The sequence below is a fragment of the Peromyscus leucopus genome, chromosome 4, assembly GCF_004664715.2.
Source record: "Peromyscus leucopus breed LL Stock chromosome 4, UCI_PerLeu_2.1, whole genome shotgun sequence".
Lineage (NCBI taxonomy): Eukaryota > Metazoa > Chordata > Mammalia > Rodentia > Cricetidae > Peromyscus > Peromyscus leucopus.
This window is the reverse complement of record NC_051066.1, coordinates 78,061,405-78,086,200: the sequence shown is the minus strand read 5'-3', so window position 1 is coordinate 78,086,200 and position 24,796 is coordinate 78,061,405. Positions and strand designations below refer to the sequence as shown.

The 24,796-nt window shown below is 43.8% G+C and overlaps 2 pseudogenes; one reads left to right on the top strand and one right to left on the bottom strand.

Annotated features, from left to right (window-relative positions):
- Positions 1 to 387: 387 nt before the first annotated feature.
- LOC114698970 lies at positions 388 to 2,680 on the bottom strand (annotated as a pseudogene).
- Positions 2,681 to 3,593: 913 nt separating this feature from the next.
- Positions 3,594 to 3,999, top strand: LOC114698962 (annotated as a pseudogene).
- The last annotated feature ends 20,797 nt before the right edge of the window (positions 4,000 to 24,796 follow it).

The window sequence follows — 24,796 nt, the reverse complement described above, 5'->3', positions numbered from 1 at the left end:
CTTATAGTTAACCTTTTCAGGTTGCCTTAGACGTGCTGCAATGGTTTCTAACCTCTGGAGTTGCACAGTGCCTGCTTCTGTTCCTCACGAAGCAGTCCATGTGTCCACGCCTAAAGTGCAAATGTGGCACCAGTACATTTTGCAAGCCCCAATTTGACTAAAAAATTATTTCTTTTCTGAATATGAAATAATGGTCTTGCTGATCATTGAGTTCTAGGCTCATAAAAGTTGCTTCTTTTGTCCTTGGTGCTTGGTCACCCCACAGTCCTGGCATCTCCACTGCAACTGAAGTTGCATCTTCCTCAGTGGCCTCTGGCCTCACTTCAGAGACTCTGAGCTTGCCACATGGTGCCCAGCCTCGGCAGCTCTCTGTGAGTTCAAACCATATCACCCAAACCAGTACCATACTGGAGACACTTGCACATGACCAAGTTTGACTGCCAACCGGAGATACAGCCTCTGTGCCCTCCGGACCACAGCTCCTGTGTACTGATCCTGAGGAAACACATCCTAAAGTGTGTTTTATGATACAGCCTCAATGACACTGGTCGCTTATTGATCACAGTTGATTTTCAGACTCAGCTGACCAGCTTTCACTGTCCCAACAAAGCAAAGGACTCATTTCCACAGATTCTTAATTTAGATGTGTCATGAAAAAAGCCAGGCAGAGTCTCAAACTTCCCTTGGAAATTCACAAGCCTCTCTCCTCTGCATTTCTCTCAGTATTCTTCTCATCCAGGCTCCCACAGAACAGGCCACTAAACTCTGAACACTTTAGCAGCAATGTTCCAAATGCCACCAGTCTCCCCCAAAGACCACGTGGTCAGGTCTGTTACGACAATGCTCTTTGATATCAACTTCTGGATTAGTTTGCTTCTCCGTTGCTCTGATAAAACATGGACTGGAAGCAACTCAGGGAGGAAAGGGTTTACTTCTCCTTACAGCTCACAGACCATCACTAAGGGAAGCCGAAGCAGGAATTCATGGCAGGATCCTTCAGGAACTGAAACTGTGGCTGTGGAGGAACACTGTTTAGTAGCTTGCTTCTCATGAAGTTTTTATTCTTTCTCTTCCTTGTCTCCTTCCTTCCTTCCTTCCTTCCTTCCTTCCTTCCTTCTTTTCTCCCTCTCTTCCTCCTTCCCTCCCTCCCTCCTTCACTCCCTCCCTTCCTTCCTTCTCTCCTTCCTTTCTTATACTCCAATGGTTTAATTGATTCCCTTTTTCTCAGGAGTAGGAGGCAATACTTCTTAGCAAGAGAGCTGGAAGGGATGCTGTGAAGCTCTGGCCTCGGTATGGGTCATTAAAGGAATACAGAGGCTGTGTGGCATCTCCAGGAGCCTTTTCTCTGTAATCCTGGGTACCATATCACACAGATGTTTATCCTCTGTAATCCTGGGTACCATATCACACCAGTGTTTATTCAGAGCATCTACTTGCTTCATCTCAGGGCTGAAGGTCGAATCCAATGCCTTGAATGTTCTGAAGGATAGGAGAAGTGACACTTTTCGGGATGCAGATTACCTGCTGAACCTGCAAGATCTAAGCTGGCAGGCATGTTTTCCAGCTAGGGTGAAGACCATTTGTTCCTCAGGCAGGGAAGGCTCATCAGGATGGCACCAAGCATGATCAGAGGAACACAAGAGGCTATACAAGCAACCACCTCCACGTTTGTGTTTGACAATGGGCAACGAGCTCATTCTGAACTGGGCATGGGTGGCACTCCCCCTGAAGACAGTTGTGCACAGACAGGCCACACTGAGGACATCATCAATCTGCCAACTGCTGAAGTTGGACAAGCCCAGAGCTCTCACCAGCCCCTTCCCCACAGTGCCTCCAGAGCATTCCACATCTGCTTGCAGTGGGTAGAAGTCACACTGGACCATCCTACTGGCGTTCCTGGGGAAGGGAATTGTATCCCTGTTTGAAGGCATACGGTCAGTACAACAAGTACAGGTCTAGATACCCCAGCTGGATATCAGCCATTGCCTTCTGGAGGGCAGTTTCTACATCCTCATAGTAGAGTTTAGTGTTACAGAGCTTGGAGGGCACAGAAAGCTCCTCCCGAGGCACTGCCCTGTCTGGTTCCACATTCTCCTCCAGGACCTCCCATCTCAGTCTCATTCCCATAGCAGCAGCACAGTCAGGGTGGTGGTAGCCTGTACCAAGGGCATGTTCAATGGCTGTTTTTAACCTGATCAGGTGTTCTCTTCTATATCCCCAGATCAGAAAGAGGTACCTTCTGTCTAGTGTGCAGGAGGGCACAGGGAGCTGTACTCCCCCCCCACACACACACACCAGCAGTGAACCCAAGCTGCAGGGAACACAAAGTGGTCAGAATTCAATTCTACACTCTCATCTTGCTTTTTTGTACAGCCCAGTACCACCTTCCCAGGGACGGCACCACTCACAGTGGGCTGGGCCTCTCACATTAGTCATTAATCAAGAAAATGCCCAACAGATATGTCCACAGGCCAATCTGATGGAGGCAATTCCTCAGGTGATATTCTCTTTTCCTGGATGACTGATTTGTATCAAGTTGACAAAAAAACAAAACAAACAAGCAAACAAACAAACAAAAAAACAACCAGCACAGATTTTCAACAGCAGCAGAAATGACTATGAAGTTATTAGTATTGGATTTAGTTAAAGACATAGAAAACCCCTGCACTGAAGACTCCATGACACTGAAGAAGAGAAAGATGAACTAGGTGTAAAACTCAATATTAGCCAGGTTCCATCCTTTCCAAATTAATCTCATCAATAACTTCAATGCAATCCTAGTCACAATATCAATAAACCTTTTCTTTGTAGAAATTAATGCTATGATGCTCACATACACGTTGAAATGCAAATGACTTAAAAGATGCAGAACATGCTTGGCAGTTGTGGTGCATGCCTTTAATCCCAGCACTCAGGAGGCAGAGGCAGGCAGATCTCTGTGAGTTTGAGGCCAGCCTGGGCTACAGAGTGAGTTCCAGGAAAGGTGCAAAGCTACACAGAGAAACCCTGTCTCGAAAAACCAAAAAACAAAATAAAAAAAAAAAGATGCAGAGCACTTATGAAAAACATCAAATTATAATTTTAATCTAATTGTATGAATTGATTTTATTTATGTTAATAATAAAATCTCAGATATTAGATAGACAGAGTGTGCGGTGCACACCAATCATAATCTTGTTTCAGGATACAGTCACATGGAGACATAGCTAAAACTGTAATAGAAGACACACGGGTACAACAATAAAGCAGAAAAAATAAAAAAAGATAAACAGAAGAGCTCTTTGGAAGCTACAGCAGCGAAGGTGAGATTTACTTAGCTTACTTCGCTTTCTTTTTACATTGTTTTGTTTTTTTTAATAAGACTATTACATCTACATAGACACAAAGCTGACTATTGTCTACTCACTTGGGTAAGTAAGGATTGTATTAATTTCATAGGACTATGTGAAAAAGAGGTGTTCTCTGTATTAATAGCAATTTCAATTATATTGTACTGCTATTGTAATATGAGAAATGTGCGTTTAAGTTTGCATAGTATGTTATGTATAAATTCACTTTGATCTAGTAGAGGAGTCTGGAGATGGTGCACAGACATGGCACCTCACAGGGAAGGGAAAGAAGAGAGAAAAGTCTTTAGCTTTGGACCTCAAGTGGCTGAAGGATAGAATATGGTTGGTGTCTACCACATCTTTGCACCCTTCAGTGATATCTTTGTCCATGTCACTGATCTTTCTGGCAAGGAAACCATCTGTTGAATGACTAGTGGAATGAAAGGGAAGGCTGATCTAGATGAGTCCTATCCATATGCAGCCATGTTGGCTGTCCAGGAGTGCCCAGAGGTGCATGGAGCTGCGTATCACTGCCCTGGATATTAAACTCAGTCACAGGAAGAAACAGGATCAAACCCCAGAGCCCAGTCAGCCATCAGAGCTTTTGCTCATTCAGGGATGAAGATTAGTAGATAAGGATATCACCCCCATTCCTTTTGACAGCACTTAAAGGAAGAGGGAGTCATCATAGTCACTGTACATAGGACTTCTCAGATTACTTTTTGTTAATAAATTGATTGTATAAGCTAAAAAATTAAAATAAATAAGTAAATTTACTATGAAGAGAAAGTCATCTAAATAAGTACAAAATTCTAGTCAATGAGTTGACTCCAGAACAGACATAACTTAGTGTTCCACAAGGCCAACTTTGGTGGCTCTGTTGAGATGTGTATATATGATTGTGGAGCAAGACAGTGTTGTACTGAAAGGTAGACATACAAGATCTACCAGAGGCTACTGCAATGATCCTAGTGAGAGTTACTGGTGACTTGAACCACTCTTGAATATTGTTAAGTACCAGCCTTAATAATATTCTTCCCAGGGGCCCAGGAGAGAAGCTACAAATGTCGAGAACTATTTTTGGGAAAAGAATCTCAGCACACCGAGCTCTTAGTCCATTGATTTATTCCTCTGGGATAAAATCCTATCTACAGAGCTTCAGTTCTGTTCTCGTGCCTAGCTCCTTTCTTGCCTGATTTCTCTCTACCTTTATCTGCTGTCCCCTCTAAGTTTTATCTTAGTTCTCTCATCTTAGTTCTGCCCCATCTTGATCTTTCTCATCCCGTTCTTCCCCATCTGGCTCTTCCTCATCTTCCATCTCATTCTTCTAGTTCTCCATCTAGTTCTCCAGTTAAAATCCTCTCTCAGTCTCTGAGGTTTACAGTTATATAGCCATGCAATAGCAGTGCTCTAGCTAAAGCAAGGTCACCAGTCTTGAATTCTTACAGGGTCATAAAGGCAGGTAAGAATTTTCCTCAGGCAGTGACCATCAGGCTTTCTTTTACAACTCAAAAAGGGAGTGGTAAGGGAGGAGGTCAACTGAGAGCTAAAATCGGTTAATACATCAGAAAAAGGGAATTTATGTTCTCAAACTACATTCTTAGAAGTGGTTAGGTAAAAATGTTAGGAGTCTATAACGTCAGTAAGGCTGTATAAGATAGGAGGGTCTCAGCTAAAATTGCACAAGAAATAAAGCTATCTGCCTGACCTAGGAGACAGTGTTGTTTCCATAAGGATGTTACCTTAGTTCAGGAGATCATTTGGCCTTAGATTCTTGATAGGTATTTTAGATAAATACACTGTTAGGAGTTCTTGGAAGCACACAAGAAAATCATTTTAGGAACCAGCTAATATATATACAAAAGCCAAGACTTCTTAAGCCATGGCTTGACCTTTGGAAAAGTCCTTGACCTTTCCAAGTAGTAGCTTTTGTGATAGTAGCTGGATTCCATTACATTTTCCTGTGGCTTTCAGCAAACCACAAAGGTGGGGGGACAGGCAGAAGAGAGGTGGTGATAAGGTGGTATAACCTGATACTGTGGTGGTTTGAATAAGAATGTCTTCCATAGGCTCATACATTTGAATGCTTAGTCATCAGGGAGTAGAAAGGATTAGAAGGATTAGGAGATGTGTCCTTGTTGGAGGAAATGTGTCACTAGGGGTAGACTCTGAGGAGTTAAAAGCCCATGCTAGACCCAGTCTGTCTGTCTGTCTGTCTGTCTCTGTCTCTCTGTCTCTCTCTCTCTCTTCTCTCTCTCTCTCTCTCTCTCTCTCTCTCTCTCTCTCTCTCTCGGCTTATGCATCAGGGTATCACTCTCATCTACTACTCCAGCTCCATGCATGCTGCCTGCCATGCTCCCCAACCACATGATGATAATGTATTAAACCTCTGAACTTGTAAGCAAGTCTCCAATTAGGTGCTTTCTTCTCTGTTAAGTTGTCTTGGTCATGGTGTCCCTTCACAGCATAGGACAGTGGCTAAGACAGATACCACACGTGTTTTGAGGGCAAATGGCATGATTTGTTGCTGGATAAAAGAGGAAAGAGAGCTGAGGGATAGTAAAGATTTGGGCAGGAGAAAATGAAAGGATGTAGTTCTCAGCATCTGAAACCTGGAAGACACTGAGGCAGGTTCAGATGCCTCAGTGGACATTTAAACAGAGATGGTAGATAGGCAGTGAAATACACAAGCCTGGATCAGAGAAGTGTGAGTTACTACACATATTCGGGAGTTGTTAAGGCAGAGCTGATACTGGATGTTATAAGACTAGATGAGGCCATTTGAAGAGTGATTATAAATAAACATGGCCTGAGAAGGAAGCCCAACTGTGTGGCCTTTGCAAGCACGTGGGACTGATGAGGAAAAATAAGGGAAGGAGACTGGAAAGGACTGACTAGAGAGGTCAGAAGAAAACCAGGCAAATGCGATGCTCACATAGGTCAGTGAGTGTGTATATTAAGTCACATAGGACAGTGAGTGTGTGTATTAACTACTGCTAGAGAGGCAGAAAGGGCAACCAAACACTGGGTTAGTAGCATGGTGATCACTGGTGACCTTGATGGGGGATGAGAGAGATTAGTTAGGAAGAGAGTTAGAAGAAGCTATGTCAGATTCTTCTGTAAAGGAGAACATGGAGTAGTGGCTGGGAGTGAGTTTAAGTCCAGAAGGCAAACAATGGATTAAAAACTTGCGAGAAACAATGATCCTAACTTCATAAGAGTATCAGAGACTCAGAAAAGCCAAAGTGAATCTGTTTATCTATCTATCTATCTATCTATCTATCTATCTATCTATCTATCTATCTGTTATTTTTGACATTACAAAGTCAGGTGATGGTTTAGAGGAAAGGCAAAAAAGGCCCCTCAGTTTCCAATTGGCTGAGTTCTTCGTGGAGATACAGTCTCCACGGTGTCTAGTATTGTCCCTCTCTAAATCCCTTATTTTGTTTGTTCTGAATGCCAAGCCTTATCTAACATATATCCTGGGGCTCAAGATTCCCTCATTTTCTGAACATGCGCTTGGTCACGTACCAGACTGCCTATAACTTTTCAACCTTATGATAAACTGAGAAGCGCCCAGCCAAGCAACTGCTAGCTGCTCACTAGGGAAGACAGGGGCCTAGTGCCTCCGGCTTATCTGTGATTCATTAATGAGCTCTAAGCACACCCCATACTGAAAATGGACCATAATGATTTATTTCTTGCAAGCTGATGGTAATATCCAGCAGCAAGAGCAAATTTGGCAATATGGAAGAGAGAGGGGAGGATTACTAAATGTGTTTTTGCTTCGGGGTGGAACTCTGGTGCATAAATGAAAGACTTACTCTCATTCAGAACAAGAAGTAAGGCAGAGTATTCAGGCTTAAGTGTAGGTGGCTAAAGATAACAGGAAAATGGAGTTCTCTTCCAAGGAGGGGCATCAGCTGACAGCGAGTGAGAATGGAGCCATCCTGAGGATTCATAGGGGAAGAAGCCATCATGAGGATGCATAGGGAAAGGTCCCTTGTTTAGCATGGCGGTGGCCACTATAATCCCAATCATTAAGAAGGCTGGAGCAGGGAGATAATTGAGTGCAGAAGTTTGAGGATAGCCTGGGCAATATACCAAAACTCAGTCTCAAAGAACAAAGCCAACCCCCCCATCAGCCTTTAATATCTAAAAACTAAACTCAATAAAGTAAAATGAAAAGCCTCTACCCAGAGAACTTACAACCTTCTGAGGAAGAGAAACAAACAGAAAACACAGTACCAATATTTCCTTTCACAATGAGTCAGAAGATGGGGATTTAACCAAAACTCTATGGGCATACAGAGGTGCAGGTAGGTGAGCAGCTCTCCTGTCACGTGACCAAGTCCTTACACAGGGCTAACGCTCTGCAAAAGGAATGATACAAGTAAGTACTCTCTGAAGCCCTCCCTCCAAGTCAATAGACTGGGGTAAGCAGGGCGTTTCACACTGACTTTGCTCTGAGCTCACTCCTTGGTTCTGTAGCCTACCACAGTTGGAGGCAGATGTTCTTTGGAACCCATTCCTTACAGGACGAGTCAGTAAGAAGTTAATCATACCACATTGGCATTCTACCCACAGGTCTGGACGGGGTTATTCAATATGGATGGATCAAGAGTGTATTGCAAGGTATTTTATTTCATGCCAGATGAGTGGGCTGGCAGTGTGAAGGAAGCTTGAAAAGGTCTTGGGCTTTGGCTATCTGTCCAAAGCCCTGTGAGCTTGTGGCTTGGCAGAGCTGATTTTTCAAAAACTCTTCTCTCAGTAAACCAGTTTGAAGCTTTTCTCTGACGTCATTGCGGTTTCTGCTCTGGCACAACCTGGTTGTAACTTTGCCACTTGAGTCAACTGTGGCCAAACTGAGTTTCTACATGGCAGGCTCTTACTGAGTTGATTACAGTACGTTGACCTCTCATGGCTCACATACCTGCTTAATTGAACGGTGAGATAGATGTTATGATGCAGATATAAAGAGGACTAAAATTCCAAACCAAGGGCACCGCCTTGTCTGAAGCCTTTGGGAAAGAAGTGAGACACTGAGATTAGAACACTCAGGGAGAGCAGGGGACAAGGACCAACTGGGCAGAGGGAAAAGGGAGGCAGGTATCATTGAAGAAAATGATGCTCCAATAACGGTGTTGCTGAGACTGAAGAACGGGGAAGTTCCACTCTTTTGGCCTAGGCTTTCCCATAACTGCTCTGTTTGCTGGGATGCTGTTCCCATCCTCATACAGTGGTTAGCTTAGTATCTTAGAGGGATTCAATCCCATCCTCCTAACATTTAGAACAATATAATTAGACAATCCACAGTAAATTTCCTTGTTAGCCTAGCTCCCCTTAGCATATGTGCGTGTCATTATACTTTATTTGCAGTGAATATTATAAATAATCTATATTTAGCATGTTATTGTTTTAAGTCTAAGATAAGCATTAGACATGATACTAGTCATTTTATTTTTTGTACTTATTGCAATATGAGCTCCCACAATTTCTATATTTTCAAACTAGGTGAACTATATATATATATATATATATGAGTAGGGGACTGTGTTTACTATAAGAGTCAATGAGTGTTGTAACTAGGCATGGCACAGCTGTTGTCAAGTGAGTGTTAGAGAGACATTCTATGGACTTCACTTGCAATCTTTAATCAGACAGAGCGCTAGTGGATCTGTGACAGTCTTTATACATTGAGAGTGGGAGACATTGGATGTACTTTTGTTGAATGGAGGACATGCTCCACTGGGGAATTTAAGGTCCCTGCAGGTACATCTCACTGAGCGGAGAATTTATAAGGCCAGTGTGGGACTAATGAGACAGAAGACATACAATATTATTGGAATTTCTATTTCCAGTGATATAGAGGATTGGAGAGTATAATAAAAAAAAATATCTTTTTCAAAAAAAAGAAAGAAAGAAGAAAAAACAACTAATGCTAGTAAAATATCAAGCAAATCTTTTTTAAAAAACAATATGCCTTCTACATACAACAAGGAGAGAAGGGAACCCTCGGATGCTCATCCTCCAGTTAGAACGCGAACCCACAGCTGGCAGCCTCTCTAATAACCTATAACCTAGACTGTTGTGTGTGTGTGTTTGTTTTGACAGCTGCACTTGTAACAAGTGACGAGAATGGACAAGGGCTTGCGAATGCTCAGAGTAGGCGTTAGGACAGAGATTCCCACATGAAACTCAAGCCTGGAGAGGGTCAGCCATTCCCTTGGTGAAGGCACACCGAGGAGGAGGGGGTACACTCAGTGTGGGCTGCAAGGGACGAGGCATGTCTTAGCTTTGGCATGGAGTGGAAGTAAAAATGATTTCCCCCCACAAGTTTATATGTGCAAGGAGCAAGAATTAATGTGTACTTAAATTCAAATTTGTCCAACCTGTGGTATCAGAAGTAATTCCTGAGTTAGTTCTCATTAGTATCTAGCACAACATACTAATATTCCACAACTAATGTTTTATTGTTTATTTGTTTATGTATGTATGTATGTATGTATGTATGTATGTATCTATCTATCTATCTATCTATCTATCTATCTATCTATCTATTTATTATTGAGAGAGAGAGACAGAGAGAGAGAGAGAGAGAGACAGACAGACACACACACACACATATACACGCACGCGCACACGGGGGTGGAGGTGGGGTAGAGAACACATATGTCATGGTTTGCATGTGATAGTTAGATGATGACTTGCAGACATCAGTTCTCTTGGTTCACCAAGTGGGTTCTGGAAATTGAACCCAAGTAATTAGGCTTTGTGGGAAGCGTCCTTCCCTGTATAGACATCCCTCGGCCCCCTTATTTATTTATTGAGACAGGGTTTCACTATGTAGCCCAGGCTGTCCTAGTGGAATACAAGTGAAAAATCACAATGAGATTCCATTTCACATTATGGGATGGTAAAACAACAAAGGCGAAAATCCCCTCAATGCCAAGGACCGACTAGAAAACAGAGTAATACAAGCAGACCCAAGGGCATGTGGCAGTACTGATTAGTGCTCCGTCACCTACTAAAGTCTGAAAGATTCCTCCCTGTGGGAAACAGAAATTCTCCTTTTCTGGAGTATGAAGAAACTCTCAATCTATGAAAATATCAATAAAATTACTTATGGTTAAAAATGACTTCTAAGAGTTTTAAGTTAATGAGAATTTGAGAACAACATTTTTTAAAAATCAAAATGACACCTCTGAATAGCCTTTGTGTATTAACCACAGTAACTCTGACACGGGCTTTAAAGACAGGAAAGTCTGGGTTGAAACCTGGCTTGCCCATTTAGCAGCTACATGACCTTGGTCTGATGGTACACTCTGAACCCTGACCTTTGTCCCCATGGATTGAGGATATAAGCCCTTTTTATAGACTGTTGTGAGAATTAGGCATGTTATATACAAACACCTACTGTATAATAATAGTCCTTAGATGTCAACTATCATTCCTGCACCATTGATCACATCCGACAGGAACCTTCTATGAAAGAAACAAACAAAGAGCCAGCATCTACTGGGCATCCCCAATATCTCAGTTACTCTTCAAGAGGAGAAAAGGTAAAATCTTCAAGGCTGGGTAAATTCAAATGAGAAAAGAATATTCCCTTCAGGGAAAATGTGAAGCATCAGGATGAGGATGGGATGAAAGAAGGATTTAGAGACTTGAGTTCTAAATGTGAGTTCTGTCCCCACACATTGGACCTCTGACATTACAAGAGTCTTCTATGTCTCAGTTGTCTCCATGTAAAAAGACAATGTTGATGTACCAGGTCGCTGTGAGGATGAGGAAGGTAATACGTACTTTCAAAGCTCTGATATGCAAAAGGTTCTACAAACTGTTGAATAGTAATAGCAACGATGTTTCCGCTCTCATCCTTCTGTGGATAGAAATCCTATGCCTGCAATGTTTGGCACCCAACATTCTATTGCTGGTTCTGGGACTCCTGAAACTGGGTTCTCCCTCCTGGTTATCAAAACTTACACATCCGGGAAGATGGCTCAGTCAGTCAAGTGCTTGCTAGGCAAGTGTGAGGATCTGAGTTTAATATCTAGAAACCACACTTTAAACACTTAGGGCATGGTGATCTGTGCTCACAACTCAGCATCGAGGAGACAGAGATGGGCAGGTTCCTGGGCACAGTAGCAAGCTAGCCTACTTGGGAATTCAGACCAGTAAAAACACCAACAAATGATAGTTGAAGTCATCCTTTGGCTTCCATACCCTTGTGCAAAAATGCACACACACACACACACACACACACACACACACACACACACACACACTACCCACCCTAAATCTGGATCCTTGGGATATTAGTGCTGGAGGGCTGGCTACTTGATGAATACTGCATTCATCCACCAGGATAACCATGGACCCTCCCACTGCATCTCCATGTTGTTATGGGACCTGTTCCTACTGGTGGCATTTTTCAAGAGGGAAAATCTTTTAGTTAGGAATACTGACAAGCACTCATAACTGTGGACATTGTGGTAGATTGTTGGGTGGGATATAGCATGTCAAAAGGAACTCCCACAAAGCCTTGACTTCCGGGAGTAATGTCAAATAGCATTTCCTGCTGCACACAGAACATCCTGCTATGTTGTCTCATTCAGCCTTTACTCTGGTGTTTCAGGAAGAATGCTGAGACAGAGTGTGACCCCCCAGGTGTAGAGATGAAGACTGTGGCTTGGGATGTTAAGGGAGTGGCTTGCAGAATCCTACACCTATCTAGTGACCAGGCTTCATGTTTCTCCTACCTCATCTTTGGAGCCTCTGAACACAGCTCCCATCTGAACCACCCAATGGTCTGTGGAATCATTGTAGACCGGCTTTTCTCTACTTGGTGTTCTTACTTCCTAGGGAAAATCAGCAAGTCACGGTAGCTGCAAGTTTAGACAAATATATATATTTTATATAGCCTGCAGTTCTCTGTATGTCCTAAAATATTTTACTTTTGTCTCAAAGGTTGGTTTATTCACACTCAGAAAGACCCAGCTTTCCAGCACAGGCTGAGAGCAGGCTATGAATAGTAGACCTGTTTCCCTCCCCAGAGTTTTTCCTCTGTTCCCAAGGTTTTTCTCATTTAGAGCATTAGATAGTTGACCCTTTTCTATCAGAAACTTTAGACACAATAATTAACTCAGCCTCCTAATAACTTAATAATCATGCCTTGCGACTCAATGGGCCTGAACTTTTCAGGCAACTCACAGTCATTAATTAATTCTGCATCCAGCTGCCTGGAGCTATAGGTCACCCTGATCACCTTCAGGGTGTGGCTGAGTCATCAAGACAGGCCAGGGATCTACCTAAGGTCACCCAGTGTCTGAAGCCAGCTGGAAGTAATCAGGGTTATAAGGGCAGGCTTACCTCTAGGATCCTCATGCCCAGGGTCTGATGTTCTTATCTGGGGCCTCATGTCCCATTCTACCTACCTTGGTTAACGCCTGCTATCCAAACTCACATGTTCTGGTGTCCCCAGGACCAAGCTGAGCAGAGAGAGGTAGTCATATGCAATAATGTACAATATTGTGCGGCTGACTAAAATGCCTCAGAGATATGTGCATTTTAACAAAGGGTCTTCTGCAGTTCCAAAAATTCAAGCTATGTACACAAAAGTGCAGTGTAGACAAAGGCAGGTCTATGTACCCACACACGCACATGAAGTTTCCATCCTAAATTTGGATCCTAAATCTGGACGATGCTCCAAAGGATGATGTCACCATCATCACAAAGGCTGCTTTAGCAATGGAGCTCTTCAGGGAGAGTTTTTTGTACTATCCTCTAGGTCATGTAGGCTTGGCTTCATTGCTGGGTGAGCCTTCAGGCCCTTGCTTCGCTAAACTTGACCCTTAATTCCCTAGAGGGACATGAGAGAAGCAGAGAACTTGGATGCAAACAGTACATGCTAACTAAGAGCAGGAAGTCAGTGTTCTCAATTAATTTCACCACATCCTCTTAGACAACCAAAACAGGTACCATGCCACCCTTTACCTTGGCGATATTTGCTCTGACCCAGCACACATGTTGCCAAATTCTGGGCTACTTAAGTCCATGACTCATAGTAGTCCAACATACTTGTGTGAGCACACATGTGCATGTCTGCATATATGTTCCAATATATGGAGAGGAGGAAAAGAGTCCCGCTGGGGGCTGAATCTGCCCAAGTCACTCTGTCTAGAAGGCTCCTGGGAACTCAATCAATGCATGAAGCTACCCAAGTAGAGACAGCTGTTGACAATGATGACTGAACTTCATATGTTCTAAAGAGGAGCTCAGAAGGCTCAGGGACACAGTGGCTAGTACAAACACCTTTCTGAGGGGCTTAGTGGAACCCTGGGTGACTTTTTAAAAAATCTCTGCTGGAGCTATTATTATTCTTAAGCAGAAACTGGCTGGAATTGGAAATCAAGAGAGCCAGGCTGGGATGCCCAAGGCTTGGGAAAGCCTTTTCAAAAGCTGGTATTTTCATGTAGCTTCTTATGCAAAGGGGAGTTTTGGAACAATAAATCTGGGCAGAAACAACTGGCACCAAATCAATTCATCAGACACAATCAGAAGATTCTGGAACTTTCTTTTATTACATTTATTTATTTTGTGTGTACATGTGTGAGTGTATGTGCCACAGTACTGCATGTGTGGAGGCCAGAGGTCACTTCTGGGAGTCAGTTCTCTTTCTACCTTATGAGTTACAGTTATTGAACCCAGGTCATCAGGTTTGGTGGCAAACGGTCTTACTAGCTGAGTTATCTTGCCAGCCCCTGGAGCAAATTATCCAGCTTTTTCAGTAATGAGTTTAGGAACTTGGCAAAGACTTTCAAGGTAAAAATCTCCCATGGAAAATTTTCTACCTTTCTTGTTAGTCCTTGAAAATTCTAAGTTCACATCTTGAGAGTTATGTAGGCTGGGCGAGTGATAATTCTCTGAGCCTTGGGTTTTCATCTCTAAAGATCTGGCAGGGTTTCAGTGGTGATTAAGCAAGATGATAATTAGGATTGTTGTTTGTGATAATGATAATTGTTAACATGTGCTGCATTCTTGCCATACGCCAGTTGCCTGTTGTATTCCTGGTTTACAAATAACTTCTGAGACACCAAGCAGGGGTTGGGGGCTAAGGGAGGCGACACAAAAGGAGTTTAAAATATCTATTTGCTCACGACAAGATATGTGAAGCAATTGCATTTTGGCTGAGTTGGAAAGTGTGTGGAGACACAATGGAAAGGACATTGCAAAGTATTAATTATGGTTTTATCTAAGAGGTGGGTCTGTACATGAACCTAATTTTTCCCCCTATGTAGTAATCTGTATTTTTGAAATGACTACTTATTACTTCGGTGGTATGAAAAAAATGATAGTGGGGTGGAGAGCATGTGGGTGGTGAGGATAAAGGCATTGCTCCCACCTGCCTCCTGTCCCGCCTTGGGCAACTGAGGCTTCAAGTCTTGTTCAGTTCACTTAGCGGGGCTATATTAGCACAGTGGCTCTAGAGAGGATACTCTGAACTTGACACTTACTGGTTAAATCTGATGAATGTTTTCTATCAGTTTTGTGTGGTTTTAACTCAGATTTTAAAACCTGTATTAAAATCACTAAGTGTATTTTCTGTTTATTTACATGCACAAACCTATGAGTGTGCCCATCTTTCCCTTCTCTGAAGACCTGAGCCTTGATCAACTGTGGGCATCATCAACATCTGTATTAACATCCAGTGTTTGCAGACTCAGAAATGAACATGGAGTCAAGTTCACTATCTTGGGTCATAGAAAGGAATGTGCATCTTGGGAGTTGAAGAGAAGCCCCAACCCCCTCTCAGGACATGAGAATATGATTTTGTTTCAGGACTGGTCTTGGTACTGTCCTTTTGTTAACCAAATATAAGTAAAGGACCAGGACACATGTGGTAGGCAGAGGGAGGACATTTGTAGATTAAACCAAGATCTCTTGTCAAGACATGCCAAGAGCATCTGGTGAGTGGGAACCAGGGATTCATGAACTTGGTAGTGTAGAGAGGAGAGTAGGCTAGGTAGAAACTGCACCACCATGCCAAGTGCTCAGCTCCACCTTGTCTGGTCCTCCCATACTTTCTCCTCAGTGTAAGAGATCCAACCACAGAGCAGGAGGGGCTTGGCTGGTAATAACAGCAGCAGTACCTCCATTCAGTGCTAAGTCCTTCAAATATTATTTCAATCAAGCCTATGAGATGGGTATAATTTCTGGTGATCTCAGATGAGGCTGTCTAACTTGTAGAGGACAGGTGCCTTGCTAGTGCATCTATAGCATAGTTGCAGAGTTGGGACTCAAGTCATCTCACTATGACTCCTCAGCCCTGTCCTCTTAGCTACAAGCTCTTTCAAACTCCTTTGGTCAAAGGCATCTCAGCTTCTCATCTCTTCTCATGTCCCATAGCTCCATTTACCCACCACAGGAGTACCAGATGGGGACTCACTCTCCTGTAAGTACCAGCTTAGAATCTGACTCCCCCTTCCTTACCTCTTTTATTCAGCCAGCTGAGTGCTTTCCTTGACTTCCCATCTGGAACTAATATTTCCTCTCTAGGCTCTATCACAGTGAAATGTAAAAAGTAAATAAATAAGCACTCTATATGTATAATTTATGTATGCATATTAAATTTATATGGGTTTAAATAAAGTATAACATCGTCCCTCCCCTCGATGACACACTTTTATCCCAGTTACTGGGATCTGTCTTTGTGTTACCTCATGTGGTACAAATGGTACAGATGCCATTACCATGAAGATCCAGAGCTGGGAGCATCTTGGGCTATCCAGCTGGCCCTAATCTAATCACTGAGGCTTTTAAGATGGGAGAGAAAGAAGAGTAGGTCAGAGGCGTGGTGTGGGAAGACCTCCACCTGCCACTGGCCCTGCCGACTTGAAGATGGCGGTGGGCCACAAGCAAGGGAAAGTGACCTAGTGAAATTTCAGGTCATCGTCACTTAACACAGCAAAAACCAGGACCTTAGCCCCATACTACAGGAAACAATTCACTGACACCCTGAAGGAGTCGGACCCTCATGTTTCCAGACTGGAGAACGGCATGTCAACATCTGATTTTAGCTCTTGAGACCTGTGTCAGAATTCCAGCCCATGGCCTATAGAAGGATAAATTTATGTTGTTCTAAGCCATTACATCAATGATAATTTGCTACAACAGCAATAAGAAGGCAATAGACTTCTACTGGGGTACCACAATTTTATGAGGGCATTTGTGCCATGTTGTTCACTATGGTTGCCTGAGAATGTGGATGTTTCTCAGGCTAGCTTAAAAAGTCTTAGTTATTTTTAGTTATTTGTAATCGCCCCCCACAGCCTCAAATAGCCATGAATTCCACGGCACTTCATTCAGCCATTTCTCTCATCTGAGTAACCATTTTAGCTCAGCACCGTCTTGGGTACTGATGGATACAGTCAAGTCAGAAAGGGAATCGGAGCACTTCCCAGATACCTAGGTTTTTATCCCATTCAGGCACAACAAGAATTTTCTGCCTACTCAACATCAAGGCTGTGTGACTTACTTTGGCGAAGAGCTCCAAATAAATTCTCTCTCTCTCTCTCTCTCTCTCTCTCTCTCTCTCTCTCTCTCTCTCTCCTCCCCCCCCCCCCCCCCCCCCCCCCCCCCCCCCCCCCCCTCTCTCTCTCTCTCTCTCTCTCTCTCTCTCTCTCTCTCTCTCCTCTCTCAGCATGCTCCTGCATGCTCAAGATACTGTCTGACAGCTGCATACCATTGGGAATATGCTCAGCAAATCCTGCATCGATCCCATGATGAGAGAAAAGCAGCTTTTGCTTCAATATTCAGAGGTGGTTGTTACATAATTTAGCTCATTTCTGATAAAGCCATTTTCTGCCTTTGGGGTTCCTACAATCTCTGGGGAGGAAAATGAGGCATATGAACAAGAGATAATCCAGTTCACTGCTGGGTACTCACTGAGCCCCAAAGAAAGAGGAAATACAGCTCCTGACACAGATGAGCACATTAGGGGTGACGACCTATGGTTGATGCAGGCAAGTGGGATATGGACAGAGGATGTGAAAAGCAGCCTCACACCCAAGTTAGAAAATAAGCTCTGGAAGTTACAGACCTGGCTTGAATTCCATCCCTGGTCTTTCACATGAGATACTGGGCAAAACAAGCATCATTTCCCTTTGAAAATGACACTTTTAACATCAAGCCTGCTGAGCACCAAGAACTGGGAAACAATGTATTCCAAAAGCCTCGCCTGCTGTGGTGACACCATGAGGTGAGCATCTCATTGAGAGAAGTGGCAGTTTGGGGGAGACGGGGCCACACTACACAGATGTGAGCATGTCTCCTAAGCTGTGGGCTGCCTGGAAAGTGGGAAGGCTGAAGCCCAAGGCCCCAAGACAGTTTCCAGCCCAGAGTTTCCAGAGAAAGGTCTTCCTCTCCTGGATTAGCATCTTTGTAAGGGTTTCTGAGGAGAGATGACCTCTCTGTGACCTCTTGGTTTGATGCTTGAATGCTTCTTGCAAGCACAGAGCAAGCTCTGACTCACCAATATTATGTGGGTGGCTGGGACCCTTGTGGCTACAGCCAAGACTTAATCTCTAAGCCACTTACAGTCACGTCCGCTCAAGACTGTGCTTTAGAGAGCCCCAGACCATGGGCTGATGGAGTAAAGAGCGCCAAGAATGGGCTCCTGGGAAACCATGAGCCTTGGTGAAGCCTCCTTTAAGATTAATTCTTGGCTTGCTGAAGCTTTTTCTTTCTTCTTTACTCAAGTATTCAAATACCTTACATCATCTTTTATCATTACAAAAACAAAATGAGACGGTTACAGAAAACTCTGATGAATAAGTAAATAAATAAACCAATCGGCCATTATTCTGCCCTTTAATACCTTGAAGTTCCCCTCTCAGGTCTTTCCTTGACCACGTATATGTGTACATACATATGTACAAACACAATGCATAGCATATTATGGGCATCTTTCTGTGAAAATATCTCTATCACATAATCACATATCACGTATTGTGTAATATTCCACTGAATGAGGGTACAGTCCCAATTTTTAATCAGGAAGATATCTAGGTAATTTTCACTTTGTAATTACATAGCAGTGTTTTGGTAAACTCCTTTGCGACCATTCCTTTTCTCTGTTCTTCATTATTTCATAATTTCTAGCAATAATATTTCACATCTTTGGCTAGTTACTTGGGATACACTCTAGTGGCACAGTTGTGGAGTCAGAAGGACAATGTGATTTTAGGACAGTCATCCCTACTTTGGGTTGGATTCCTTTCTTGCAACGGCACAGAGTGATAATGAAAAAGATCTCCGTGAACCAAATCCAAAGTGTTAAGTTCGGCTGTCCCTGAGTCCCATGAACAGAGCTGCGCTGTCTTTACCTATATTTGGGGGCTATTTCCTTTCCAGATGCTGCAGCAGCATGGATCGCAGCTGTATTCTCTGGGATCGCCGTTGCTTTGTGTGCTGTTTTCTGAGACCCCCCTCCAGCGGGGCTCACGAAGGAGCAATGGGCCATTTCCCAGAAGCTCCTTCACTGGTCTCTTGAAGCAGGGGGTAGAGGTTCTGGCATAGCCTCTGCTTGAGAAGGTGGCGCTGAGCTTTGCCTGACCCCTCCAAGCCCCTCAACTCTAACAATAGGCCTTTATGCCGCTCGTCTGGTGACACCTGCGAGAGTGTGGCGTTCCTTCATTGTTCCGCCCTATTCTTGGCAGGCTCGCGTATTGAGTTTGGCTTCTGCTGACTAAAGTAAGGGAAGCTGACCCAGTTGAGATGAGAGGCTGAAAGAAAAGTCCCAGTGTTGTCATATGGCCCGAAGGCTCCATGTGAACCTGTCAAAATAAATACAGATGCACTAATTATCCCCAATACAAGTCCCAGTGCTGAGCACAGTCTGTGGCACGCAGTGCAGCATGCTGAGAGTGTTGCATGGTGAATGCAGGGGGGCACGAAAGAATCCTGCCTCATCTCAAGGAGGGCTGTGTGTTGTGCACCAGAGCGAACTGCTTATGTCTTCAGGAGTGGTTGCGCAAGAGAGGTGCTTGGCCCATCCTTCATGGGTAAAGTTAAATGGATGCCTATTTTTCAACTCTTGAATAGACAAAGGCCAAGTACGTGAGCCTAACAAGGGCTGTGTTTACGGTAAAGAAGTTGAATGCACCAAGTCACCTATCAAGTGTGAGCTTAATAAAAACACTTTTAATACATAAGGTCTCAAAACTATTAGAAGATGTAGTTTACTGAAATACAGGGATGCATGGGATCCAAGGTCCAGAGAGCTAACTCAGAAGCGGGATTCTGGGTTCTTAGTAAGAGATAACAGTCCAGAAGAGCAGCAGTAGGACAGACTGCCAGAATACCTGGCTATGTTAAAGGAGGAAGAGGGATGCCATGGAAGTCTTTGGCCACATTATAGTTTATCTTTACAGAGATCACACCCCTGAGGGAGAAGCTGGGGGTGAATTAATATTGAGTACACAAAGCCAGGCAAAGGAAATAGAACACAACTGTTAACAACAGAGTTAATGTATAACAAAGAAACAGAACCATGGCATGTTACTTGGCTCATCTGTGGCCAATATTTTCATATATATTAACATGTAAACAGTAAATATTGAACTAACAAAAATAATACAGTTATGTGTGAGTGAATAGGCGAGTGGAAGTGTGTACTTTGTAGGAGGATCCAGGAAGAGTCAAAGTGGTAATACCAAGAGGCTAATCCTTACCATCCACTGTGGAAAGTCAGAAGACATGTGTCTAGGAGGGAAACAGCCAGCTCTAATAGGAAAAGTGCATTGTTTAAAAAATAAAGAGCTCAGGAGAAAGGAGATTAAAGTTGAAGGCCATCTCCTTTTAGGAGAATAAGTTGCAGATAGGAAGAAGCATAGAAGGGACTCCATTTTTCATGGTGGCATATAAATTTAAAACTAGGTGCTTTATGTTATTTTAATAAAATTAATTAAACTTCTAGGGAATATGCAACTGATAAAAAAAAATGGTCATTTCTCTTAAGGTTCCAATGGATAAGTCATTGGTTGTTTCTTTGTTTTAAATCATGTTTTCTCTATTGTTTCAGGATCCATCACAAGACAAAAGGGGTGACTGGTGGTTGTTTGTGGATGTGTCTATGTGTTGCATTTTCCCGGTGAAATTTCATTTGAATTAAATGGTCAATTGCTTTTTGTTTGTTTGGTTGACAGCCCAGCCCAGGTGTGGTAAATATTCTAGCACCAGATTCTCCTTGGATCTTATGGGTCGAAAGCTAGCCCAATGGCTCCCTACAAGATAGAAGATGTTACATAACCACCCAGGAGATACTTTCCTCTTTCTCCATCATGGTCTCTACCTTTCTTTCCTCTCTAGTTGAAAGGATGGATATATAAAGCATCATCCACATTTTTCACTCGTTCATTCCTGAAAGCAAAGGCTATTCTTTGGGAGGTCAATAGTTTGAGTGTTGTATGATACTAACAAGGGAATGAGCTAAGAGGGACCTGTGGCCCTGACTTCACAGTTTTAGTCTCATTGTCACTCTGCCCTGCCTGCTGAACCAGGGCACTGTGAACACATGCCCAAGACCACATCCACGCTGTAGTGAATCTCTTGGTGGCAAAGGTGAGCAACTATGGATCCCTTACATGGTGTCAGGCTTTGCTTGGAGCCCGTCCAGTGGATTAATACCTTTGATCATCACAGCACTGAAAGTAGCCACTAGTCTTTCCCACATTTTATAGATAAGGAATCAAAGCCCAGAGATGTCAATGAACAGGCCCACAGCCACACAGCTAGCAAGCTGAGATGTGAACAAAGACACCTTTTGTTCAGAGCATGTGTTCTCCACTGCTCCCCTAAAGACTCTTCCCCACCCCCACCGTAACATTCCTTTTCCTGAAATTCTCTCCTGGAGCCTCTCTCGGAGGCACTGTAGACCCTTTTCATTCTCTCTCCCATTTGGTTTGTGGTTATTAAACTGGAGTTTCAGCAGACATCGAGCCTGGAGACTAAAGCGGGGAGAAGAAATCCTTCATCGACAGAACTCTTGACACAAGAGAGGCGTTTGAAACCCTTGGCGGCAATCTGATCCCCGTGTGGTAATGGTTTGGAATTAAGAGTTAAAGTCTCACGCCCAGTGGCTGACACCCAGAGAAATTGCTCACTAATCTCTCGGTGCTTGGGCAGAGTGGTGGTGGGCCAGGTACATCTTGGGTGACAGTGAGGAACAAGAGGCCCCTCTGCATAGCAGAAACCAGTGACTCCCCAAACCAGTGCCAAATAGCCCGGAACTGAGCCTTCCCCAGCCACTGATTTGATGCACAGAGGGCCATGGCCTTGGGATCGAAGGGAGTGGGGTGGAGAGGAGCTGACCTCATTGAGAGCCCCCTATTCCTCGGTCACTCCACCCCACCCTCAAGGAGTCTTCTTTGAGGTTCTCCACCAGGCCAGGCCTACTCCTACCTGAGAGGTTTCCACCTCATTAAGAATGAGCTTCCCCATCTGCCACTCGAACAGATCTCACTTCTGTAACGTGTCTGCCAAGAAGCCATCCTCGTCACCCCGAGTTAAGGCAGCCACACATTGCCTTTCTTGTCTTTCTCCTATATCATGTTTTAAAGTAACAAAAACAGATCTGGAGGATGGCTCAGCAGTTAGGAGCACTTGGTGCTCTTGCAGGGAATCTGATTCAGTTCCTAGCAACTCATAGCCAGCCACCTGTAAATCCAGTTTTAAGGGATCAGTCACTCTTCTGGCTTCCACAAGTGCCCACACATATGTAGCACACACCCACACAAAAATAAATCTTTTTATAAAAAGTAACAAAATAAAAGGTCTTCATAACACTTATCACTGGTGGATTTATACATTTGTTTTGTTTTATTTATTTGCTGTATGCTTCCTCTCTGGAAAAGCAGGGGCTTCATCTTGCATAAATTTCCTCCTAGAGCTTAGAGCCTAAAAATAGTGTTGCTCCACAAAAAAAAAAAAAAAAAAAAAAAAAAAAAAAAAAAAAAAATGTTTCTTGAATGAATGAGTGACATCCAGGAGCAAGGCAGGGAGGTGGGGTAGCTTGCTTGGTCCTGAGCCCATGCTGTAGGAGAACAGTGTGGTCTTTCCAGCCCTTCCTCCTACCTAGCCAGCACTGAAGACCTCGTTCCTGGTATGAATAAACCCTTTCTATTGGAAGCTCTGTGATTCCTTGAGGGGACTAAAGCCAGGATCATCTAAAGGTCCCCTTGTTTATAGGGAATAGTGGAGCAAAAAACTATCCTTTGGGCATGCCTCCTGGCATCTAATGCCAGGTCAGCCTAGCTGGAACCATTGATCCTGGGCTCTCCAATAAGGGCTTTGTTTACTCTCTTCTTCTCCTTGGAGGGTCCTGGAGAAGGCTCTAAGCTCTCGACAAGTGAGCAGATCCAGGCATTCTTGAACCAGGGTGCTAAGCTTGCTGGGTTCCGTGGAGGCACCTCCCATCTTTCTTATCTTGAGCCATACAGCTCCAATACTCACCTGTAACAGACTCCTGCTTAGGTAGGATGTAGGGGAGTCAAACCCAGCCTCAGTGGGGCTGTCGAACCAAGCTTCTCCCTCCCTCCCCTCCAGCCCCACCTTAGTGTGGTGCAACCCTGTCCTCGTGGGTCACCAGACTGGTGAAACCTGAACAGTTGGAGGCCAAAGGAAGCACTTGATGACGAGGGTGGGGAGGTGAGCAAGTGGAGGAGTGGGGACTTCAGACAGGAGCCTGGTGGGGGGCAGAGGGAAACACTGAGGTGACTTATTTTCGAATAGAGACGGATTTTAGAATAGCTTCACTGTGTTTATCACAGTGAAATCTTATGAGGTTGCTGTGAACGGGGCCCTGTATGCATTGTTATGCTATTTGGTTTTGATAAAAAGTGGCATTGTACAAGATGTTCCTTGGCCACGTAAAAGCTCGCTGCATAGCTAATGGTGGCAGAGAGCCATACCACAAGTTGAGCAATGTCGTGGCAGGGATTAAGGCTGGTATTTTAACGTGAACTTTAAGAGAAGAACTGAAAGAGCAAGAAATAAGAAGAGACAGAGGACCAAAGACAGAAACTGAGAACTGGGAGGAAGCAGGAAGAAAGAACAGAGGAAGGAATGAAAGAACAAAGGCAAAATATGACATTTAATGGGGGACACACAACTTAGTAAAATGGGAGCGAGCCCCCCTGTTCTGAAGGGGAAGGAGGGAGGACATTTCTTTGCCCTCTTTTTCTTGTCTGCCTTTGTTCCAAGGCTTTGCTCATCTGTATGTACACTCATTTCTCTCCTTCCTTCCGCTCCAGACTAGGAGCCAAACTGTCTGAGTGCTTTCCCCAATGCTGTGGGTTGCCAGAGTAGTTTAATACTACCCTTTAACTTAGGTCGACACTGTAGACTTTCCCTTAACTGACATCTGAACCCAGTCCCAGGAGCATGAGCTTGTCAGTGGCCTCCCAGAGATGTGAGCAGGGATGAAGCGCATTCGTTTCTCGTTGTTTCCTTTTTTGTTCTGAAAGAAAGTTCTAGAGTGTACACAAGGACAATGGAGAAGGGAAAAAATGTGGTCTAGAGGAGAGGTGTGGGTTTGGAACAAGAGAGTTAGGTCGTTCTCACCTGTACAGTGAGTTTTAGAAGGTAAGCAGAAAGGCATCTAGTATATCTAGGCATCTGATAATTCTTGTTTTCCTCACTGACAATTCGTCTCATCCTACCAGAAACTGTGGGTCATCATCACAAGACCAGCTCATTTCTTCATCCTGTACCTGAGCCACGAGATTGTAGACAGTATAGAATCTGGCCCCATTTCTGAGAAAAACCCAGTGAAGGTCTTGGCATTCAAAACAATGCCTTCCACCATGTGCTGAGGACTAGTGCCTGATGGAGAAAGAAATTGATATAATCATGGTTGGGTCCCTGGAACCATCTGAATAACCATGGCCAAACCAGCAAGGACAAAGGGCTATGACGTGCCAGCATGAATGACTGGCAGTGGAGCTGGGACCTGGGTGACTTCTGTTCTGTTGTCACCAACCATTGTGCAGCACCGATGTCCTCCTTTCCCAAGAAGATCAGCATTTGCTTAAAGATTTCCCATCTAGGTCATCCTCTGACCCCAGCGACCTGGATGTACTTTCTAAGTTATACAGGACCATCACGCATATTCAGGCCCTGCTGTGTGGTTTCCTCTGCCCATCCTGTCTTTGTTTCTTTTTAAAATAGAGTTTCAATTTCTGACATGTGATAATTGTACATATTTATGGGCACAATGTGACATTTCAATACACACATGCAATATTTAATGATCAGAACAAGGTAATTGGCAGATCCATCACCTAGGACATCCATCATTTCTTTGCTAGGCACACTCTAACTCCTCTCTCATGGCTGTTTTGAAACACACAGTTAATTGCTGTCAATCATAGTGGCCTCTTGTGCCTTCTGACAACAGTAGCTCCTAC